At 48.0% G+C, this 21081-nt stretch overlaps 1 protein-coding gene and 1 pseudogene across 1 annotated transcript in view; both read right to left on the bottom strand.

Annotated features, from left to right (window-relative positions):
- Positions 1–4540, bottom strand: part of TMEM150C (transmembrane protein 150C) — a 93759-nt gene extending 89219 nt beyond the window's left edge. The window contains exon 1 of the mRNA XM_008143617.3: positions 4511–4540. The gene's annotated coding sequence lies outside the window, so the exon portion shown is untranslated. The remainder of the gene's footprint in view (positions 1–4510) is intronic.
- An 11069-nt stretch (positions 4541–15609) lies between these two features.
- LOC129150742 (60S ribosomal protein L15-like) lies at positions 15610–16246 on the bottom strand (annotated as a pseudogene).
- Between the last annotated feature and the right edge of the window lie 4835 nt (positions 16247–21081).

The raw sequence follows: 21081 nt of genomic DNA, 5'->3' as shown, positions 1-21081 counted from the left end.
GTACAGTCAATTTGCATCTTACTCTTTTATTAGTGTAGATTTTAAAATTTATTTTCAGAGAGACAGGGGGAGGAAGAGAGGGAACCATCGAAGTGAGAGCACACCCCCTACTGGGGATCAAGCCTGCAGCCTGGGCATATGCCCTGATCAAGAATCAAACCAGCAACTTTTCGGTGCATGGGATGATGACCAACCAACCGAACCACATCGGCCAGGGCTGTGGAGTTGAATTTAAAGGCGGCTGCCAAAATTCCATTATGATCTCAAAATATCATTCCAACCAGCCTGTTTAAAATCTCTTTGCACTGACTTTCCACTGCCACAAGTTGTCTTTCAAAATCCAACATGCCAGGAAATGATTATTGGATGATCACAATAACTTGTTAAAGTTCCACTAACTTAGTCTGAAAGTGCTTAGAGCAATTTATCAAAACAAAAACAAAAACAAAAAAACACATAAAAATACATGGTACTATCAGCTCCAGGAATAAAAGTTTATCCTATATAATAAAAGCCCAGCGACCAAAATGGCAGAACGACCAGAATGACCAGAAACCAGAATGACCGTGACCCCTCGCCCCGGCCAGCCCTGCCCCTCAGCGGGTACCCCCACCCTGAATGGGGGTTGGCTGGCCTGCAAAACCCCCACGGCCCCTCACTCCTGCCCCCAAGCAGGGACCCCCATCCCCATCAGTAGCTGGCTGGCCTGCAAACCCTCCGCGGCCCCTTGCCTCTGCCAACCCCGCCCCCCAGCGGAGACCCCCACCCTGATCGGGGGCGTGGTCTGCCTGCAAACCCCCCATGGCCCCTTGCCTTGGCCGGCCCGCCCCCCTAGCGGGGACCCCCACCCTGATCCGGGGCCCCCATCTGGGAAGGCCAGCCAGCCCCTATCCATGCACCGGGCCTCTATCCTATATAATAAAAGAGTAATATGCAAATTGACCCTAAGGGCAGAATGACCAGAACAACCACTTGATCAGTCACTGTGAGGCTCACTGACCACCTCTTGGTTCCTTTCCCTGGCCAGTAGGCTCCGATCACCTGATGGCAAACGGGGAACTGGGGGTGGGTGGCGGCGGGGGGCGGGGCCGGCTGCAGGCAGCCAGGGAAGATGGCCCTGATCTCAGGCCAGGCCTAGGGACCATACCCACGCATGAATTTCGTGCACTGGGCCCCTAGTAGTTAAAGTAGTCCCTAGTTAAAATAAGAACTTCTGTTACCCTGAGAATGAGGAAAATATCTCTCACACATCTGATGTGTCCCTAACCTTTTCATGAACTTAGATTCAACAACACCTGGTCTTTGTATCACATTTTGAGAACTGTAGTACATGTCTCATCTGAGCTGCACAGAACCTAATCCCCACTGTAGTATGGATTCTGAGCGCTATAGATCCTTCTCCTGAAGGGGAAGACTGAGAGGGAATACATTCTCTTGTCTGCGTCTGTCTCGCTTAATTGGTTACTGAACTGATCCAACTGGCCAGATTACACCGTAGGGAAACCAAGTGGCTGAGATAGCGGGGCCAGCTAGTTCCCCTCTGTCGTGATTCCAGGTGCCCTGCCGATCTGGCCACTGTCCTGCAGTGTGCGCCTCGGTCACAGAGAAACCAAGCAGGAGGACAGGTAAGAACATGAAGCAGAGAGATCTCAGAGAGGCAAGGTGAGCACAACAACAAAAAAACCCTGCAAAGTCGTCGTAGGCATGAGTGTGATCGCTCTCTAACAGTGATTTTCAACCCTTTCCATCTTACGGCACACGTAAACTAATTACTAAAATTCTGCAGCACACCAAAAAAATCTATTTTTTGCCAATCTGACAAAAAAAGGTATAAGTTTGATTCATGCACACCAGATGGTTATTGTTGTGCTGGCTGCTGTCATTTTTAAAATTTGACAATCTAAGGGAAAAAAGGCCAGTGCCCTTGACTAGTCAGGCATCCCATGATGCACACCGGTTGAAAACTGCTGTTCTATAACAAAGCCTAAACATGAGGCATTATTATGTCCATGAAAAAAAAATACACACACACACACACACACACACACACACACACACTGAGTGGCCAGATTATTATGATCTCTGAATGCATAATAATCTGGCCACTCAGTGTATATCTTATATAATAAAAGGCTAATATGCAAATTGTCCCCTCGACCAGGAGTTCGACCAGCAGGCAGGCCGGCCAACCACCCATGTCCCCTCCCCCTGGTCAGGCTGGCCAGACCCCCACCCATGCACAAATTCAGGCACCGGGCTTCTAATATATATATATACACACAAACACACACACACACACACACACACACACACATACTGAGTGGCCAGATTATTAAGCGTTCAGAGATCATAATAATCTGGCCACTCAGTGTATATGCCACAGAGCAAATCTCCTCTGCAAAGCAACCTGTGAAAGACATTTGATGTGAAATGCATGAATTAAGCAATTGTTATAGACATTTTAATGTTGATTTAAATAATCCAAACAGATTGCTTTTGGTGGCAGATTATAATAAACATGCATTTTCCAAATACTTTGTTTGCTCAATGTTATAACATCTGCCATCTAGTCATTATTGTTAGCAGAACTTCCTCATCCTTTTATTTACCATGTCCAGTTTTTGAGCTTCCAACTTGAGGAGCTTGCAAGACATTTATTAAATGTGTATAAATAAAGGACACATCATTAAAATTCCTATGCCATGCCTTGAAGGTTAAATTTACATTTCCAGTTCATTAAGAAATGACAGCTGTCATTAATCCTGGAGACATGGCATCTCCAGGACATATAGAAGAAAAAGTTTGGGATTTAATGCATGAGAGCGGAGACGCTAAGATTCTTTGATCTGCAAATATTACATATATGAGCCTAACACTTTTCTTTGGAAATGTTAAGTAGGTCAATTTATCAACTGCTACCATGGAAGGTATACATCCACATTCGCCTATCGTTTGGATGAGCTGCAGCCTAGAATGGAGTTGCAGCCCTGCAATATTAAAAACCTGCCACTGATTCAAGCAGAGACATGAAGCAGAAACTCACATTACCGCTTAGGCTTTGTTATTATAATAGATCCAATAACTTTATTTTGAAGCATTGATAGTAACTTAGTATCAACTGAATAATAAGCAGCCATCTAAAGAGAGAACTCTTGAAGCATTAACATGGAAAATTCCTCAAGATATATTAGAAGTGAGAAGTGAGGTGCAAGACAGACCCAAGAACTTTGAAAAACAAAGCACATCATTTATTATGTTTGGTTCCCTAACAGGACCTCCCAGGTAGGAAGTCGGAATGGGTTCCTTCAAGGAGAGGGCTTCCATTCCCACTGGGCTGTTCTATTCGCAGTCACAATCCCGGCTTAGCCGTGAACGGTCTGGCAGGAATAAACCTGACACCCCCCCCCCCCCCCGCAAACCAGTAAAATGTTTGAGATATAACTAAGTGCATTACAGGTAGGGTGGATGGAGGAGAGGGATGAGTTGGGGGGAAAAAAGGAATATGAATTAAAAATGGGAAAACTCCCTCGTCCTCTGAGTCTATTTGATTTATTTAAAGGGGGAGAAAACCTCTAAATAAGGGCTCTCACCATAACCCAACCTAATCACTTTATTTCTCATTGTAGCGGATGCCCCCAAACAGCCTCGGTAACCCAGAGAAACGGAAAATCCCCTTTCTTACCCGAGTGTGCGCCCAGGAAAAGGACCAGCCCGGCCGCGCGTTCGGAGCGGAGGGCGGCGCGCGCGGCAGGGAACTTGCTGCCTCCTTCCCGGCTGCCCGCCCGCCGCGCCGGCCGGACTCGGCTAACGGTATCGGGAACCGAGCGGCCGGGAGGCCGGAGGCCACACTTGGGGTCCCTTCCCACCAGGGTCCACCCGACAACAAAAGGCCTGGGTGACCGCTGGGGCGCGCGCGAGGACACCTGTCACAGGACGGGACCCCGCGCCGCAGCCGGCGGGGGGCGCAGGGCTCGCGGCGGCACCGGCGGCACCGGGCGCCGGCTCGGCGCTGCGTCCGCGGGGGACCGGGCGCCGCCCGCACCTGCGCCGCGCTCCGGCCGTGCGCTCGAGGGGGTCGGGCCGGCGGCCCCGCGCCCGGGGCGCTCCGAGGCGGGTGACGGAGCCGAGCCGGGCCCCGCCGCCGGGAGGACCCCGCCGCCTGAGCCCCGGTGCAGCGCCCGCCGCCCCCGGTCTCCGCCTCCGGGCTGGGAGCGGAGCCGGGCCCAACGCCCCCTGGCTGCCCGGCGGCTCGGGCGGAGGACGGGGCGCCGCGAGCGATGCGCCTACCTGCTCCGGGGCGGCGGGGCGGCGGGCGCCTCGCGGGGCCGTGACCTGCGGCAGCGGCGGCGGCTGCAGTCGTGGCGAGGAGGGCGCTTCTTTAAGGAAGGGGTGGGATCTCCCCGTCCGCCGAGCCGCGGCCCGCCCCCGACTTATTCTGGGGTCCCTGCCAGCGAGAGCGGGACCCCCGGGCCTCCGCTTTCACCGCCCCTCGGGGTCCCTAAATAGTTACCCGGGGCCGGAGCCGAGTGTGCGCGGCGGAACCGCTCCTTCCCGAAGCCTTTGTGGACGCGCTCGCCCGGCGCTCCTCACCCAACAAAAGGAAGGACGGGATCTGAGGGATCCTCCGCCTGCTGGTTATTTATTCCCGACCTGTCGTAACCTTCTGGCTGGCTCCCTCCTGTCCACGCACCTAGGGTTGGTGCACAGAGCAGCTGAAAATCATTCTAATGCCCACTGGCTGAGTGGAGTTCCCCGCCGCTCAGCGCTCTCCCGCGGTTTTGTTTCATCGTCAAGAACAAACACGGGGCCAACTTGTGACCCTGAGGATGAAGAGCGCACTCCGAGGCCGCCCGCGCAGCGCCAGCTTGCTCTCCCCCTCCCAGAAGCTCCCAGACTCTGTTGCAAAACTCTATTCGTCAGCATTTTAACAGCTTCCCCCAGCCCAGACCCCGATCTACCAGTGGCACCATGTCCATGACCTCTAGCAGCAGCTGGATCAGTGCCATTTTTATCATACGGTCACCCCATTTAACTTCGTTTTAGGGGGCTCCCGCACACAGGAGGTCCTTTATCACCCTGCCTTAGTCAGACTGATCTCCATTCTTTTTGAGGCCTCGGTACCACACCTGTCTCATTTATCTGTTTCCTCTCAAAGCACACGGTTCGAATTGTCCGGTTTAACATCGGAGAACTCTCCCTTCCCCCACACTCTTGTAATTGTTGTTTTCATGGGTATACATTGATTTGTTATTGTTTTCTCCTGGTACTGGACTGTGTGCTTCTTGAGGCCAGGGACCTGGCCTCTCCTGCTTTCCTTACCTTAACAAATGGGACTGTTACCCCTTCGGTTAAAATAGCAAAATCAAAAAACTTAATTCTAATCTAGAATCCTGAAAGTATGTGCTAAATTTTGGGGGGGAGGGGGGTTTTCCTGAGAGAGTGACTCTAGCTTCCATCAGACTCTCAAAGTGATCTGTGACTTTCTCAAAGAATTGCTTGAGGCCTATCTATGAATGAACCCCAGCTCTGATGTGACACCCCCCCCACCCCTGCTCCCACCACTCTGCCCTGACTGAAGGAGCCCTCCAGCCAGACCTCTCAGTCCATTTTAAAACTTCTGGGTCCATCCAAACAATTAGTGGTCCCTCTCAACTGTCTGCACATCAGAATCACTGGCAGGGTTGGTGCTTTGAAACAATGCAAAGGTCTGGGTCCTCCTCAGACCCCCTGAGTCCCAACCCGGAGTAGAGGGGGAAGAGCATTTTTAAGAAGAGCCACAGGTGATTCTGACATGCCCACCACTGAGAAGACACGGCCTTTCTTGGGAACAGGATCCCTGATTGGTAAAATGCCCTTCTTTTCCCTTTTCTCCATGGAAGCACTGAGAATCCTTGCACTATGTTTAATTTATTGGAACATTTTCATTTTCCCTTAGAGCCAGGCTCACTTTTGTTTAAGAAACCAACTTGAATGTGTGAGTATAGCAAGCCTAGCACCATGTGGCAGCAGCACTATGTCACTGCCACCTTCATCTCCAAAACGTCTATCTAAATAAACCCAGAGTGAAATAAATTACATTCCTGACTGTGATATTGACAGCTGAAATATTATGTAAAATGCTGGCATGAAGGAAAGTTGGTTGCTATACTCAGATTCTGTTAATGTCATGAGAGTCTTGGTGAAGCTTCAAGAGAACTGAGGACAAACAAAACATAAATTTAACGGTGCTTTTATCTTTTATTGATCTTGGCATCCCACCCATTAAAATTTGTCCACCATATATGCACTATGACCTTAGATATTTTAAATCATGTGTGGGTGTAGAATTGAAATACTATTCCAGTGCTGGATGTCTATTTTTATTGTGGTTTTTTTAAATTTAATAAATCTTTATTGTTCAGATTATTACAGTTGTTTCTCCTTTCCCCCCCCCCCCATAGCTCCCCTCCACCCGGTTCCCACCCCCCACCTCTGCCCTTACCTCCCTCCCCCCCGCCGCTGTCCTCATCCATAGGTGTATGATTTTTGTCCAGTCTCTTCCTGTGCCCCCCACACAGACACCCCTTTCCCCCTGAGAATTATCAATCCACTCCCATTCTATCTATGCCCCTGATTCTATTATATTCACCAGTTTATTCTGTTCCTCAGATTTTTAATTCAGTTGACTTTTAGATTCACTTGTTGATAGATATGTATTTGTTGTTCATAATTTTTATCTTTACTTTTTTCTTCTTTTTCCTCTTTTTAAAGAATACCTTTCAGCATTTCATATAATACTGGTTTGGTGGTGATGAACTCCTTTAGCTTTATCTTATCTGTGAAGCTCTTTATCTGCCCTTCCATTCTGAATGATAACTTTGCTGAGTAGAGTAATCTTGGTTGTAGGTTCTTGCTATTCATCACTTTGAATATTTCTTGCCACTCCCCTCTGGCCTGCATAGTTTCTGTTGAGAAATTAGCTGATAATCGTATGGGTGCTCCCTTGTAGGTAACTAACTGTTTTTCTCTTGCTGCTTGTAAGATTCTCTCTTTGTCTTTTGCTCTTGGCATTTTAATTATGATGTGTCTTGGTGTGGTCCTCTTTGGATTCCTTTTGTTTGGGGTTCTGTGCGCTTCCTGGACTTGTAAGTCTATTTCTTTCACCAGGTGGGGGAAGTTTTTGGTCATTATTTCTTCAAATAGGTTTTCAGTGTCTTGCTCTCTCTCTTCTTCTGGCACCCCCATAATTCTGATGTTGGTACGCTTTAAGTTGTCCCAGAGGCTTCTTACACTATCTTCAACTTTCTGAATTCTCTTCTCTTCTTGCTTCTCTGGAGGAGTGTCCTTTGCCTCTTTGTATTCCAAATCTTGGACTTGATTCTTGCGTTCCTCTAGTCTGCTGTTGGGTCTCTGTATAATATTTTTTATTTCAGTCAGTGTATGTTTAATTTCTAGTTGGTCCTTTTTCATATCCTCGAGGGTCTCGCTAAATTTATTGGCCTTTTCCAGGAAATTCTTGAAAAACCTTATAACCGTGGTTTTGAACTCTATGTCCAGTTGTTTGTTCTCCTCCATTTCTTTCGTTGGTGATCTGTTTCCTTGTCTCCTCATTTTCACTGCTTCCCTGAGTTGGTAGGGTAGCTTTGTGTACTAGGTGTCCTATTGGTTCAATGGGTCAGCCTCCAAGTTACCTGAGGTGGACACTCTTGGTGCACCCCTTTGTGGACTGTGTGTACAGCCTTGTTGTAGTTAAGTCTTGATTGTTGTTGGTATCACTGGGAGGAATTGACCTCCAGGCCAATTGGCTGTGAGGACCCGCTGTGTCTATAACGGAAGAATTGCTGTGCTGGAGACACGTTTATGGGGCAGGAATTGTTCCAATAGGGCTTTGGTGCTCACTGAGTCTTCCTCTTGAATGTGTCCCTTATGAGAGTAGTTGAAATCTGGTGTCGTCTCACACCGACCACTAGATACACTAGTTTCTGGATCTCCAATGGGGTGCAGGTCAGCTACTGTCTGAGGCCACCCAGCAGGAGCTACAGCAAGAACTACAGTTTTCTCCTCTTTGCTTGTGGTTTGACAGTTTTGGAGCAGTCTGACTAGAGCTGCAGTTTATTTGGTTAAGCTTCCACAGAACAGGCCATTTATATGCAAAAGCCACTGTGTGGAGCCTGGGCGGGTTTGTAGAATGTGCGGGGCAGGGTCTCAGGGCAGGGCGGGGTCTCAGGGCGTCACTAGGCTAGGGCATGGCAAACGGCGATGGCTGCCGTCAGCCGTCTCTGCCTTTCCGCGTTTCCAAATCACCGCGTCCCGCGCTCCAGCGCAGTAAACAATGATTGCTGGGCACACCTCAGCAAGAAAGTCACTCTCACTTTCCGACCCGATGGCCGAGAGTCCAGCTTCTCCCCGTAGGTGTCTGAGTCCCCCACGTATCCCCAGAAACTGGATTTCAGAGTAATCGGGAGCTTGTCTCCCTTTGGGTTGAAAAAAAGCCGCGCGCCCTGTCGCCTGCCACCAACCCGATTCACACACCTCTGTATCTCAGCTTTTCAGCATTTGTGCTCCTTTCTCTTTCCTTCTCAGATGTAAAACTTCCACTCAGCCAGCTTTCCCATGGTTCTGGGTGGTAGACGTTTTGTCTTTTAGTTGTAGTTTTGAAATTGTTGTGCGAGGCGGCAGTTTAGTTGTTTACCTTTGCCGCCATCTTGGTTCTTCTCTGGATGTCTATTTTTAAAAACGTGTATAAAGATTCATCCTGTATTCTTTTTAAAAAATGCTTTTATTTATATTTATATAGAGAGAGGAAGGAACAGAGATAGAACAATAGAAACATTGATGAGAGAGGAACATCATCAATTGGCTGCCTCCTGTATGCTCCCTACTGGGGATCAACCCCAAAAATCCCGGCATGTGCCCTGACCAGGAATCAAACAGGCGACTGCTTGGTTCCTGGGTTACTGCATAACCGCTGAGCCATACGAGCTGGGCCATCCTGTATTCTTGAATGATATGTTGACAGTGTTCCAGAATGCTTCAGGCTTTGAGGAAAGGGCTAACTACAGAACAAACAGGGCGTAAGGCCTGAAGATAGATGCCAGTCACAAACTTCCTGGGGTGGGATGGAGATCAATATGCAGGGACATAATCATGCCACAGGATCCCAATGAGGCACCATGATTTTGACACCATGTTGCTCTACCCACTGTGCTGACCCAACTCTGGTGAATAGCACAGGCGTCCATCCATCTGAGTCGGGGTGATAGTTTCTTTGGTGTAAGTGAACTTATCTAATGGAAACCACTACAGACCATTAGAATTACAATGAAATGCTATATTTTCATTCATTTCCTTTCTCTTGGGCAGCCAATTTGTTCTTGATATTCAAATCACTTTCCTTATTCAGTTGGAAAAACAGACTTGAGAAGCACAACTCATAAAATAATACTGCCTGGATTCTGGGAGATCCCGCCCCTGGTCAAATTGTAATGAATCTAGTTATAATAAAAAATCTCTGTATAACAAAGTTATAGCCAACCCTTCTCCCTAACCACCGATAATTCAAGTCTCCTCCGATAAACAACAAAGCCATACGAAGTTTGTTGAAGTGGCATTTGATCTCTACCAACATCTTCCTATTAAAGAAAACCTGGTGGGGATAGTTGGAAAGAGAATGAGAATACATTTGGTAACAGGATGTTCAGTGGGAACTATTGTTTTATTTCCGTTTTATCAGAGGCTCCACATAATGGTTGCCTACCACTCTGACATTCCAAACAAGGTGCAGGACTCGCAAAGGAGTGTTCCCTTAACCTCGCCCTTGCCGCCCTTGCCGTGAAGGTGTAAGAGAGCTGAAGTGGAGGCTGAGGAGACTGCTGTGGATTAGAGAAGAGCTTCTGTAGAGGAGTTGTGGGTGTTCTAAGAGGCCCCTCCCCTGCATCCTGCCCCCACCCAGCAGGGGACGCAGGGGTCGAAGGGGGCTTTGCTCTCACCTTAAGTCTGGTGAGAGGCACTTCGGGCAGACCGCTCAGAGAGCTCAGGATGTGTCCCTTGCAGTTGGAGGAACACCATGGACTGGTGCCTGCCTCATGCCTGAGAAATCTAAAGGGCCAGCGTTGGCAAAAGCGTCCTGAACACAGGGTAGGAGCGCGGGTGAGGAAGTAGTTTACTCCCACGGTAGACAAGCCCAAGAGAGTGAGACAGTGTGGGCTTGACTTTGATCCTACCCAACGCGACTGCTTGGAAAGTCAAGCAGAAAGAAGCCAGAGGTTTGCCTCCAGGTGCCCAGGGTCCCTGGGGTGGGGGAGGGGACAGACAGACTCTAAGGCAACTAGTCAGAGGCAAAACACGAACTTGTCTGTGCCAAGGAAATGGGTGGCGAGAGATTCCCCAGCGGTGGTTCTGACAAACCCATAAAAGTGCCCACGAGAGAAAGTGTCAGCTGGAAATACCTGCCATGGCCAGAGGAAGCGATGGCAGCTGGAGCCCCCGAGGCCTTTCTGCCTCCGCTTCCCCACGTTAGTCCTGGAGGCGCTGGGCAGCCTAGTGAGTGTGGAAGGCGGGGAGAGGCTCCGGGCTGGGAGACATACAGAGGAAGCGTGCCATTCTCCCCCTTGCCACGGAAGTATGAAGTTTTGCATTATTACACTGCTCCAGACATATTAACTACTTATATAACCCTTTTTTGTTGTTTTTTTGTTTTTTGTTTTACTAACAGTAGCCAGAGGCCTTTTTATTATTTAAGAGTGACCTAAAAAAAGTTATAGGGCCTATGAATTAATCCATCCAAGGGCCAGGAAGGCAACTGGCCCCGCGGAGCAGGCTTGAGCAGGCGTGATAGCAGAGAAGAAAGCTGTGTTCTGATTATGCCATGAGTCCCACTGGGTCAATATATCAGCTCTGCATTCCAACATAATACATTCCATATTATATCTTAAAACTTCTGAGGTGTCTCATTCTGTCATCATACCTGATTTACAAGTAAGTGATATGTACCAAGAAACCCCCTTCATGTGTATATAAACTATAACTTAAGCTTTCCAGTAAGAAAGTTGGAAGTAAGGGCTCTGGATGAAAAGATCCAAATGGACCCTGCAACAAAGGTGAGAGTATGATCCCTATATTACAGGTGATGGAACTGGAGAACAGAAAACAACTTTATAGAGTGTCTGAGTTCATTAACTATGATAATGTTTGGAATGCTTGGCACAGAGCCTGATACTTATAAATGCTAAAGATTACTATTCATGTAAAAACATAAAAATTAAAAGATCCAAATGGATCTAAGTGTTGGTTTAACCTGCAATTAAATAATTAGCTGTCACAGTTTCCTCCCCGCTAAAGGTCTGGGATTGGATAAAAGGTCTCTTTCAGTCAGAAAATTCTGTTTTGAAAAGACTACAGCCACCTATCGCATGATCTAGATCGAGGGCCTATAAATCCTTCAGTCTGCTCCGCCGGCCTGCAGCGGAGTGCTGTGCTTTGGAGTGATGAGGGAGACATGCATATTTCAAACTTGAAGAGTGACAGGTACAGGGGTGCCTTCCTTTGGAGGCCGACACAGGGCTGAAGTTGTTACAGTCACCTTGGTGACGGTTTCCATATTGTGCCCTGGGCATCCCCAAGCACTTCCCCATATTCTCTTGAGGGCTAGGTGTGATCAGCGCTCTCTCCTCCTCCCCCCGCCCCACCCCACCGTGGGAGAGCGGAGTTGCAAATAGGTCTGTGACTGGTGCTCAGTCGGAGACCCTCAAATAATCGCCAGATTCTGTGTTCTGAAATTCGTGGAACCCCATTCCCCTATTTGAACCACGAGATTGTTGTTTGCTGCAAGAGAGTCAGCCAAGGGAGTGTGAACAGTTTTTATTTCAATCAATTCCCTCTCTTTGGACCTTTTGCCAACGTGCATTAAGTTTATGGAAGGCATCCATTATTTACTTGATAAAAAAAAAACACAACCTTCTAAATCAGAGAGCTAAAGATGAATAATTTTATAGTATCACATTTTTTTGTCACAAATGACGGTTTTTGAGGAATTTGGATTATTCTCATTCAGTGTTTTAAAGCTTTAGCTAGGAGATGTTGCTTCAGCCCTATATTCTTGTTGCCCCACTCTGCTGTCTGCCTCCTCAGCTGCCCAGCCTCTGGTGCCTATCCTGTGCTGGTTGTTAAGTATCTATAATAATAAAAGCGTAATATGCTAATTAGACCAGACAGCTGAACGACCTTCCAGATGTCCTTCCAGATGACCTTTTGGATGACTATGCTATGACACACCCCCTGGTGCCAGGCCAGCCAAGGTGGGTGCGATGCAATTGGTCAGGGGCCCGGCCATCGCCCCATGATCGCCCTGCAGCGGGAGGCCCAGGCCAGTGTCTGGCAGGGTGATCGATCAATCGGGGGGGCTCCACAATCGCCCCAAAGAGGGAGGCCCAGGCCACTGACCAGCAGGCTGTGGTGGGTGGGCGGGGCCTCCCTCTGCAGAGCACAATCAATTGCCCCAAAGAAAGAGGCCCAGGCTACACCCTGGTGGCACTGCAGCAGGTGGGTGGGGCCTCCCTCTGGGGGAGCAATCCATCACAGAGCCCTGGCTGGGTGGGAAGGGCCTACCTCTTTGGGGTGATCAATCTTGGAGCTCCCAGACTGTGAGAGGGCACAGGCCGGGCTGAGGGACCCTCTGCCCCTCAGTGCACGAATTTCGTGCACTGGGCCTCTAGTTTTAAATAACATCCCTGAACAGAAGCTCAACTTCTCTCCGCCAAAATATCTTTTTTTATCTTTTGTAATTCATATCCTCTCTATCTCTATCACTATCCCTATCTCTATCTCTACCTCTATTGCTATCACTATTGCTGTCTTTTCCTCTCCTCCAACCCCACTCTTACAAGATGAGGATCCTCATTTTATTTCTAAGCCACCTAACTCTACTGGTTGTTATTCTACCCTCGGTCCTGTCCCAAGACTCTTCCTCTTAAGAGTATCTAATCTCTCCCTGCCACATGCCTCTTCCCCTTAGCCTACAAACATGGGCATATTTCCTTCTTCCTAAAAACACACTTCAGAGCCCCTGCTTTCTCGGGCAAGTTCCTCTTTCATTACTTTCCTTCTCTTGGATGAGAAATTTATCAAAAACATAGTTTTCGCTTGCCACCTCCTCTTTTTTCTGGTCTTTGATTTACTTTCAGCCCCAGCAATCCGGATTCCACACCTACTCTGTCCAAAATGCTCCCTTGGAGATCCACAAGGAATGACCTTCCAGCACCAAGTTCCACTGACTGCTGTATGGAATCCTACTCCACCCTCCTGTTGTCCTGGAAACTCGAGGACCCTTCCCCTTGTGGGATGTCATCATAACGTCCTGGATTTCCTTCTTAAAAATATATATATTTTTTTATTGATTCAGACAGGAAGGGAGAGGGAGAGAGATAGAACCATCAATGATGAAAAAGCATCATTGATCGGCTGCCTCCTGCATGCTCCCCACCGGGGATCAAACCCACAACCCGGGTATGTGCTCTGACCGGGAATGGAACCATGACCTCCTGGTTCATAGGTTGATGCTCAAGCACTGAGTCACACTGGCCAGGCTGGATTCCCTTCTTCCTCTCTGACTACTTCCTCATATATTCCTTCACAGGAATACCCTGAACGGGGATGTGGTCCTCAGTATCTTGCTTTTGGTCCTCTCTCTTAAAAAACCCTGGTCTCTTGCCCGGCTGCTTTGTTCACCTTAGTAACCCAGTCACCTTAGATACCGCAGTATCTTAGCACAGTTCCTGACACACAAGGCAGGCACTTAATTTTTTGCTTACGGAGTTGCAAAGGCACTCAAAAAGCTGGGGCTGCCTCCTTGCTAACAAAAACCTATTTTACTTCCAGGCTATTTTTTTCCTTTTCCAACATCTTATCCTGCCTTTCTCCTTAAAGACTGCCTCCACCTTCATTTGAACCACATTGACCTTTGACAGAAGGTAAGCACAGGGTCTGACCCATCCCCATCATGGATTCCAAACCCACCTGGAGACCATCTCCTAGGACAAAGTTACTAACAAACCTTGGGTTGTTCATTTCTAAAGAACAGGTCTCTGTCCTGGACGGTTGTTCAGTGGTTAGAGCATCAGCCCAAGGACCAAAGGGTCGTGGGTTCGATTCTCTGTCAAGGGCACGTACCTTGGTTGCAGGTTCTCTAACCACAGTAGGGGCGTGTGGGAAGCAACCAATCAATGTATCTCTCACATTGATGTTTCTCTCCCTCTCTTTCTCCCATTCCTCCCTCCCTTCTACTTTTTTCTAGAAATCAATGGAAAAAATATCCTCTGGTGAGGATTAAAAATAAATAAATTAAAGAACAGGTTCCTGAAAGCCAGGCCCTGCAGCCTCAGGCCACAGCTGCCACTGCATGAGTTTATCAAATTTTTATATATAGCTCAGCACTACATATGCACACTTAATTATCTCCCTCACCTTTTGCTTCTTCAAATGCACTAATTGAAAGGTAAGCATCCGGCACTACCGCCTGGCGATCTCTGCCCCTGGCCTCTACAGATCCTCTCTCCACAGTGCCGGCCTCCCATCTCCCCTCAGGCAGCCCTTTCCAACTCACAGAGCTCTGAGCCTTGAAGAGGCAGGCTGGCCCAGTCCTCTCTCTGGGGGTGCTGACTGGACCTCTCCTTGGCTGTTCTTTGTTAACAGCTTTTGTCACTATAGATACACTATTTGAAAGTAACAGAGCCATCCTTGTTTTAAAGCATTCTACATTGCTTTCACTGGCTCAGTTTGCTCTCCCCACAATTGTGAGTTAGAGAGGCCAAGTTTAAGGTCAGGACTCCACAAGCACAACTTTGCAAGAGGCCATTTTGCATTATAAATAGGCATGCCAGTCCCCCACATATTGGGGAGGAGGAGGTCCCTGCGGTAGTCAAGCCAAGCCAATTCAATTAAATTCCACCCAACAACCTGTTGTCAGGCAACTGGGTTATTCAAGATGGTTTTTGGACCATCAGCTAGTTGTGTCACCTTGAGCCAGCCAAATTCTCTGGGTGCCAGCTATAAAAGTGAAGTCTTGGACGTGAGGTGATCTAGCTCTTAGGGACTATGGTTTTAGATGCAGGGTCACCCATGCAGAATGGATCCGAGCCAAGTCACCATGGGATCCCTTGTCCTTCCCCTTGAACAGGTTTTCACAGATGAAACCTGATTAGAAATAATATTAAGAGCAGCTTTGGCTGATTCATTCAGGCTTCTAACGCTAAAAGGGGAGGGAGCATCGTGGTTGCAGACAACTAGACACTGTCATTTTGACAGAGGGATGGGGCTGGTGGGCTCTTTTTGAAGCTGCAATTTGGTGGGTATTGCATCCTGTGGGACTCCGCCCAAATCATCCACACGGGAGTGTGGGAACAATCCTACCCCCTGGCCATTCCCAAAGTTGGCAGACTAGAGCAATGAAACCAAGGTCTTTTCTATAACAGCAGCTCTACCCATATTTGTAATATATCTACATCTATCTATCTATCTATCTATCTACTTAATATTAGAAAGTATTAATTAATGTAACCTCCCCCATCTTTTTTTTTTTCTTTTTACTGTCCTAAATTGTTTATTAGGTAAGAATTTTACAAACATTAACTTACATTAGCGGGAACAGTGGAGCTGGAGAGTACTGCGCCTTCTCCAAGCTGCAGGGCGAGAACCACCAACAGTGTGGTGGAACCTGTGGCCTTTCCCAAGCCCACGGCCCTTGCGGCCCGCAGATGTCAGCCCTCACATCTCCCAGTGCTTGTGGACTGGTTTGGTGATCCATGGGGTGTCAGGATTTCTTCTGAGAGCTTTATGGAATGGGTCCATGAGGATAACCTCAAAGAATTTGTTCGTGGAATCTTCACCAACCCAGTAAGAATTCAGGACTCCCAGAGCCCCACAGTGGCGTCCAGCTCGCTCTTCGGCAACAGACTGAAGACTTTGAGCAAACTTCGGCTGGTTAACACCGTGATGGACAGGTTGACGTAGGTCGAACCCTTAGGAACAGGGCGTTTGCGGCCACCACGGCGCACACAAATCCGATATGTGACATAACCTTGCTTGGCCTTGTAGCCCAGCCTGCGCGCTTTGACGGGCTGGGGGTGGGAGGGTGAGGGGGTGGGGGTGGGGGAGGGGCACTGTGGAGCGTAGAGAGCCGGTGGTACTGCCAGCAGCACACCCAGAGAAGGAAGCGCATTACATCGGACTGCTTCTTCCTCCAGAGCTCCTGGAAGTACTTGTAAGCGCCCATCTTGGTTTACCTGATGGCGGCGGCCAGACGGAAAGAAAGAGTGCAACCTCCCCCATCTTATGGAATTCTCTCTCATTTGCCCCTGAGGGCTTGTCATCACCCTAGCCACATAGACAAGAGTCACCCAAAAAGAACACCGAGATTGCAAATCCTCAGTTATTAAGTCTACTGTAAAACAGAGAGGTCCAGGTGAATATGTATAGAGTCAGTCTCCCCTCACTACTGTGGGGCTGGAAAGAGGAGGAGGAGGCAAGACAATGAGGAGAGAAGATTTAAGTCTGAGAAATGTCAAGCTTCTTCCAGAGGAAGCCTCATTTCTCATCAACACCAGTAGGCCTTCCAGTCTGTGCCCAGTACCTGAGGTCCCTCACGGACAGTGATCGGCACAAGCCTGTCCTTCCTTCAGCCAGTGATGCTTGCCTTTCCGATGGCCTCCTCACGTGGACAACAGCTCTGGACCGAGGTGGGTCTCCACATACTTTGAGCAGTAATGGTGGAATGAAAGGGCAGCTGGTGACCCTGACCAACGTGAGAAGACTCGGAGCAGTTTGAATTCCCCCACTCAGCCTCATGGTGGGACGAATGGTTCTTATTACACACACACACACACACACACACACACACACACGCACACATGCGCACACACATGCACATGCGCGCACACACACACACACACACGCACACACACGCACGCACGAATGCACACACGCACATATACACGTTCCCTGGACTCCTCCCCATTTCCCTTGCACTACTGTCATTCAACCTATCATTATTTACAACTGGTCTCCCTATACCCACTCCTGTCTCCCTCAATCCAACAGCAGCCAGAGTGGTTACAATTAATACTCTTTACAGACCATTTCTTTCTTCAGTGGCTTCTCCTTAAACTAAGAATAAAACCTTATCACCTTCCCACTGCCTACAAGGCGCTATGTGGCCCGGAGTTTGGACACCACCTCAACCTTACCCAGGTTCCACACCCAGGTTCCATCCCCCAGCTCACCTTGTTTCAGCGATCTTGGCCTTCTGCACCCACAGTCTAGAAGAGGCCAGAGTCGTTCTCCCCCCACGGCTTTTGCACTAACTGTCCTTACTCTTTGGAAAGTTCTTTCCTTGGCTATTCATATGATTACTCTGTTTCTTTGGTCAAGTCTCAGCTTAATTGTTTCCTGCCTGCTCTAAAACAGTTGCTGCTTTTATTCTCTATCTCATCACCCTGTTAATTTCCTTCACAGTACTTACCATGATCTGTAATTATCTCATTTATATATCTGTTGACTTATTTATTGTTGCTTTCTCCCAACAGAATTCAAGCTCAGTAGGATCAGGAAGTAGGTTAGCTTGTTCATAGTTTTATCCAAATGTCCAGCTCACTGCCTTGTACATATTAAATATTTATTGATTAAAAGAATGAAAATGAATAAAAGAGGTACCAATATAACACATTTACATGTAATCACACCCATGCATCATAACATCACTCACACCGTGCTTACTATATGCCAGGCATTATTCTAAACACTTTACATGTGTTAGCGCGTTTAGTTCTCACCTAACTCCATGAAGTAGGTGTTATTATTATCCCCAGTTTACAGTGAAGGAAACAGAGGCATAGAGTGGTTAATCAACTCCCTTACGGTTACATGGTAAGCTGGGTGGGGCTGGTGTTGAATCCCAGCATTCTCTTCCCACAGCCTGTGCTCTTAACCATCTATACTAATAAAAGAGTAATATGCTAATTAGACCAGGAGACCTTCCGGACATCCTTCTAGAGAAAGCCTGGGGCTTGGCTGGCCTGCAAACCGCCCCCAAACGGCCCTCAGCCCCTTACCCAGGCTGGCCACGATGGGGGCGTGGCCAGCCTGCAAATGGCCCTCAGCCCCTCACCCAGGCTGGCCCCACCCCCAACAACCCCCCCCTCCCCCGCACCCAGATGGCAGCATGGCCGGCCTGCAAACTGCCCCAGGCACCTCGCCTAGGCCAGCCCTATCCCCCAAGGGGATCCCCACCCTGATCTGGGACCCCCTTCAGGGCAGACCAGCCAGCTCAAAAGGGTAATATGCTAATTAGACCGGATATCTTTCCGGACAAAGCCATGATGGCAGGGACAAGGCAGAGGCAGTTAGGGGTGATCAGGCCAGCAGAGGAGAGCAGTTAGGGCAATCAGGCTGGTGGGGGAGGGCAGTTAGGGGGATCAGGCCAGCAGGGGAGAGCAGTTAGGGGCATCAGGCAGGCAGGCAGGTGAGCGGTTGGGAGCCAGCAGTCAGACATCCCCCAAGGGGTCCCGTATTAGAGAGGGTGCAGGTCGGGCTGAGGGACACCCCCCCTTCCATGCACGAATTTCGTGCACTGGGCCTTTAGTTATGCTATAAAATCTCTGAACAAATAATAACACATTTAGTACATTTTGAATTTCCTGGTGTGGGAGGCACCTTTAGCTGCCTACTCAATATCCATCTCTGCTCTCCCTCCCCTTTTTTTTGCCAACAGAAGCTTACTTCGTTTCAGGAAAGCAATGCAGCCAGCCCTAGCACTAACTCCACTCCCATTTGCTATTTGTTCACATTCTCACCTTGTTGCATATAGGGGTGGCATGTGGCCTGGTTCTGTCCAATGAGAGACTAGAAAGAGTCAGCAGGTGGACTTTCTCTTCTAAGGGAGACTGTCAGGAGCTAAGATCTTACCGACACCATTTTTCTTCTTGTTGTGCATGTGGACCTGACCCTGGAGCTGCAACAGCCATGTTGGGACCGAGAGAAGATGAGCATGAGGACCGAAGGCCACCGTGCTCAGAGTGACAGACTAAAAACACAGTAAGAACATGAGTCTGATGATATTGTGGAGCTGCTGGAGCAAATTTTGAATCACCAACTTCAGATGTCTTGTTATGAGATAATTAAATATCTGTATGCAATCATCTTTTAAAACAACTTTATTGAGATATAATTTAATTCAGGCATCACAAAATTCACCCATTCAAGCGTACAGTTTTAGTAAATTTACAGAGCTGTGCAATCAACCACTACAACCTAATTTTAGAACATTCCCATCACCTCAAAAAGATTCCTTGTGCCAATCTGCAGTCAATCCCCATTCTAATTTTTCTGTCTGTATAGATTGTTGCTTTTTTGACATTTCATAGAAAGGGTTTTATGTTTAGGGGAGAGCTGAAACTATTCCTAACTGCTTTTCTCAGCATGTAGGTACTCAGCTGGAAATGGACCCCACACTTGGGTAACAGCAAAATGAAGGGGAAAGGATAGCCAACAATACGGGGTAGTGGAAAGAGCCTGCAAGACTAGGAGACCCTGCCCTCGGCATTGCTCAGTGGTTAGACTGTCGGCCCATGCACCGGAGGGTCTCAGGTTCAATTCCCAGTCAGGGGCACATACCTGGGTTGCAGGTTTTGATCCCTGGCCCCAATTGGCATGCATGCGGGAGATAACCAATCAATGTGTCTCTCTCACATTGATGTTTCTCTCTCTCTCTCTATCTACCCCCCTTCCCTTCCCCCCTCTCTAAAAGCAATGGAAAAAAATATCCTCCAGTGAGGATTAAAAATAATAATAATAAATAATAATCAGCCTAAAATAATCCTTAAAAAAAAAAAAAAAAAAGACTAGGAGACCCAATTCTGCTCTCTGCTGTTCTCCTGACCAGCTGTGTGCCTTTGGTTAGTTTTTAAACTTCTCTGAGTTGATTTTTCTCATCCATGAGATGAGAGGATCCAAATAAATAGCTTTTTAAAAACTTTATTTTTATTGTTGACACTATTACAGATGTCCCCATTCATCCCCCTTTGCCTACTTCCACCCACGTGAATAGGATTTAAGATCCCTTCCAAATCTAAAATTCTAGACCACGTTCTTAAGAAATAAAGGTAGCATTTGAGTTATTTCAGCTAAAACTCTCCATCGTTCAACTAAAATGGATTACGACTACTCCACCCTTCTATAAATCTAAACAGTTAGTCATGGTAAGGTGCCCAATTCTACTAATTGGGAGAATTGAGGGTGCTTTGATATATATTCTCCAGGGGTTCATTATGCTCTCTTCTCTCTTTCTGTATATGTTTAAAGATTTTCCTTACAAAAAGTTACACATAAAAAGCACTGGTGAGCAAGAAATTTATTCCTGCTTGTGTGCTTAAAAGAAGCTTATTTCTGACTCCCAGACTGATGGCTCTCCGAGGGAAGAGTTGTCTACACAGGTGAAGTGATAGATGGGAAAATGTATCATCTTTCTGTATAACTGATGCATATTTTGTGATATGAGAAAAGATTTTTCATGTATCCGATACAGCTGGGCTGAGTACATTTAAAAAATTATCTTTACATCAAATTAGAACCAATAGCTACCATTTATTGAGCACCTGCTTATCATAGTCGTCAAAACAATCCTTAAAGTGAAATATCTTAAATCTTTACAGCCTCCCTAGAAGAGATTGTTCCCATTATAAAGTGGAGAAAAACCCAGGCTGGTGAGGGCAGGCTACAGACCCAGCACAGTGAAGTCGGAATCAGAGCCAGGTTCCGGAGCCTCTGCTCTGACCCGCTGGGCAGGGGGACTTTCGGAGCAGACACTGTTCCAAGCAGGATGCCGTGTACTGGTGCTGTGTACCCATCCCCCACTTCTTCCAGCATCTCACAATTGTGGCCTTCTTCGGGGGCACTTCCAGGGGGTCCCGGGCCTGCCTTGCCCAAGGCGGGAGAGCCAGAAGTGCACGTGTTTACATCCCAGTCAAGTGGCCCAACGCCAGGGATTCACTGCGCAGGGGTACAAAGTTCAACTCCCTGGCTTTCACTGAGACAAACTGTGGAGTAATTAACACC

This window comes from Eptesicus fuscus, chromosome 2 (genome assembly GCF_027574615.1).
Source record: "Eptesicus fuscus isolate TK198812 chromosome 2, DD_ASM_mEF_20220401, whole genome shotgun sequence".
Lineage (NCBI taxonomy): Eukaryota > Metazoa > Chordata > Mammalia > Chiroptera > Vespertilionidae > Eptesicus > Eptesicus fuscus.
The sequence above is the reverse complement of the archived record's forward strand: the minus strand, read 5'-3'. Positions and strand labels throughout refer to the sequence as shown.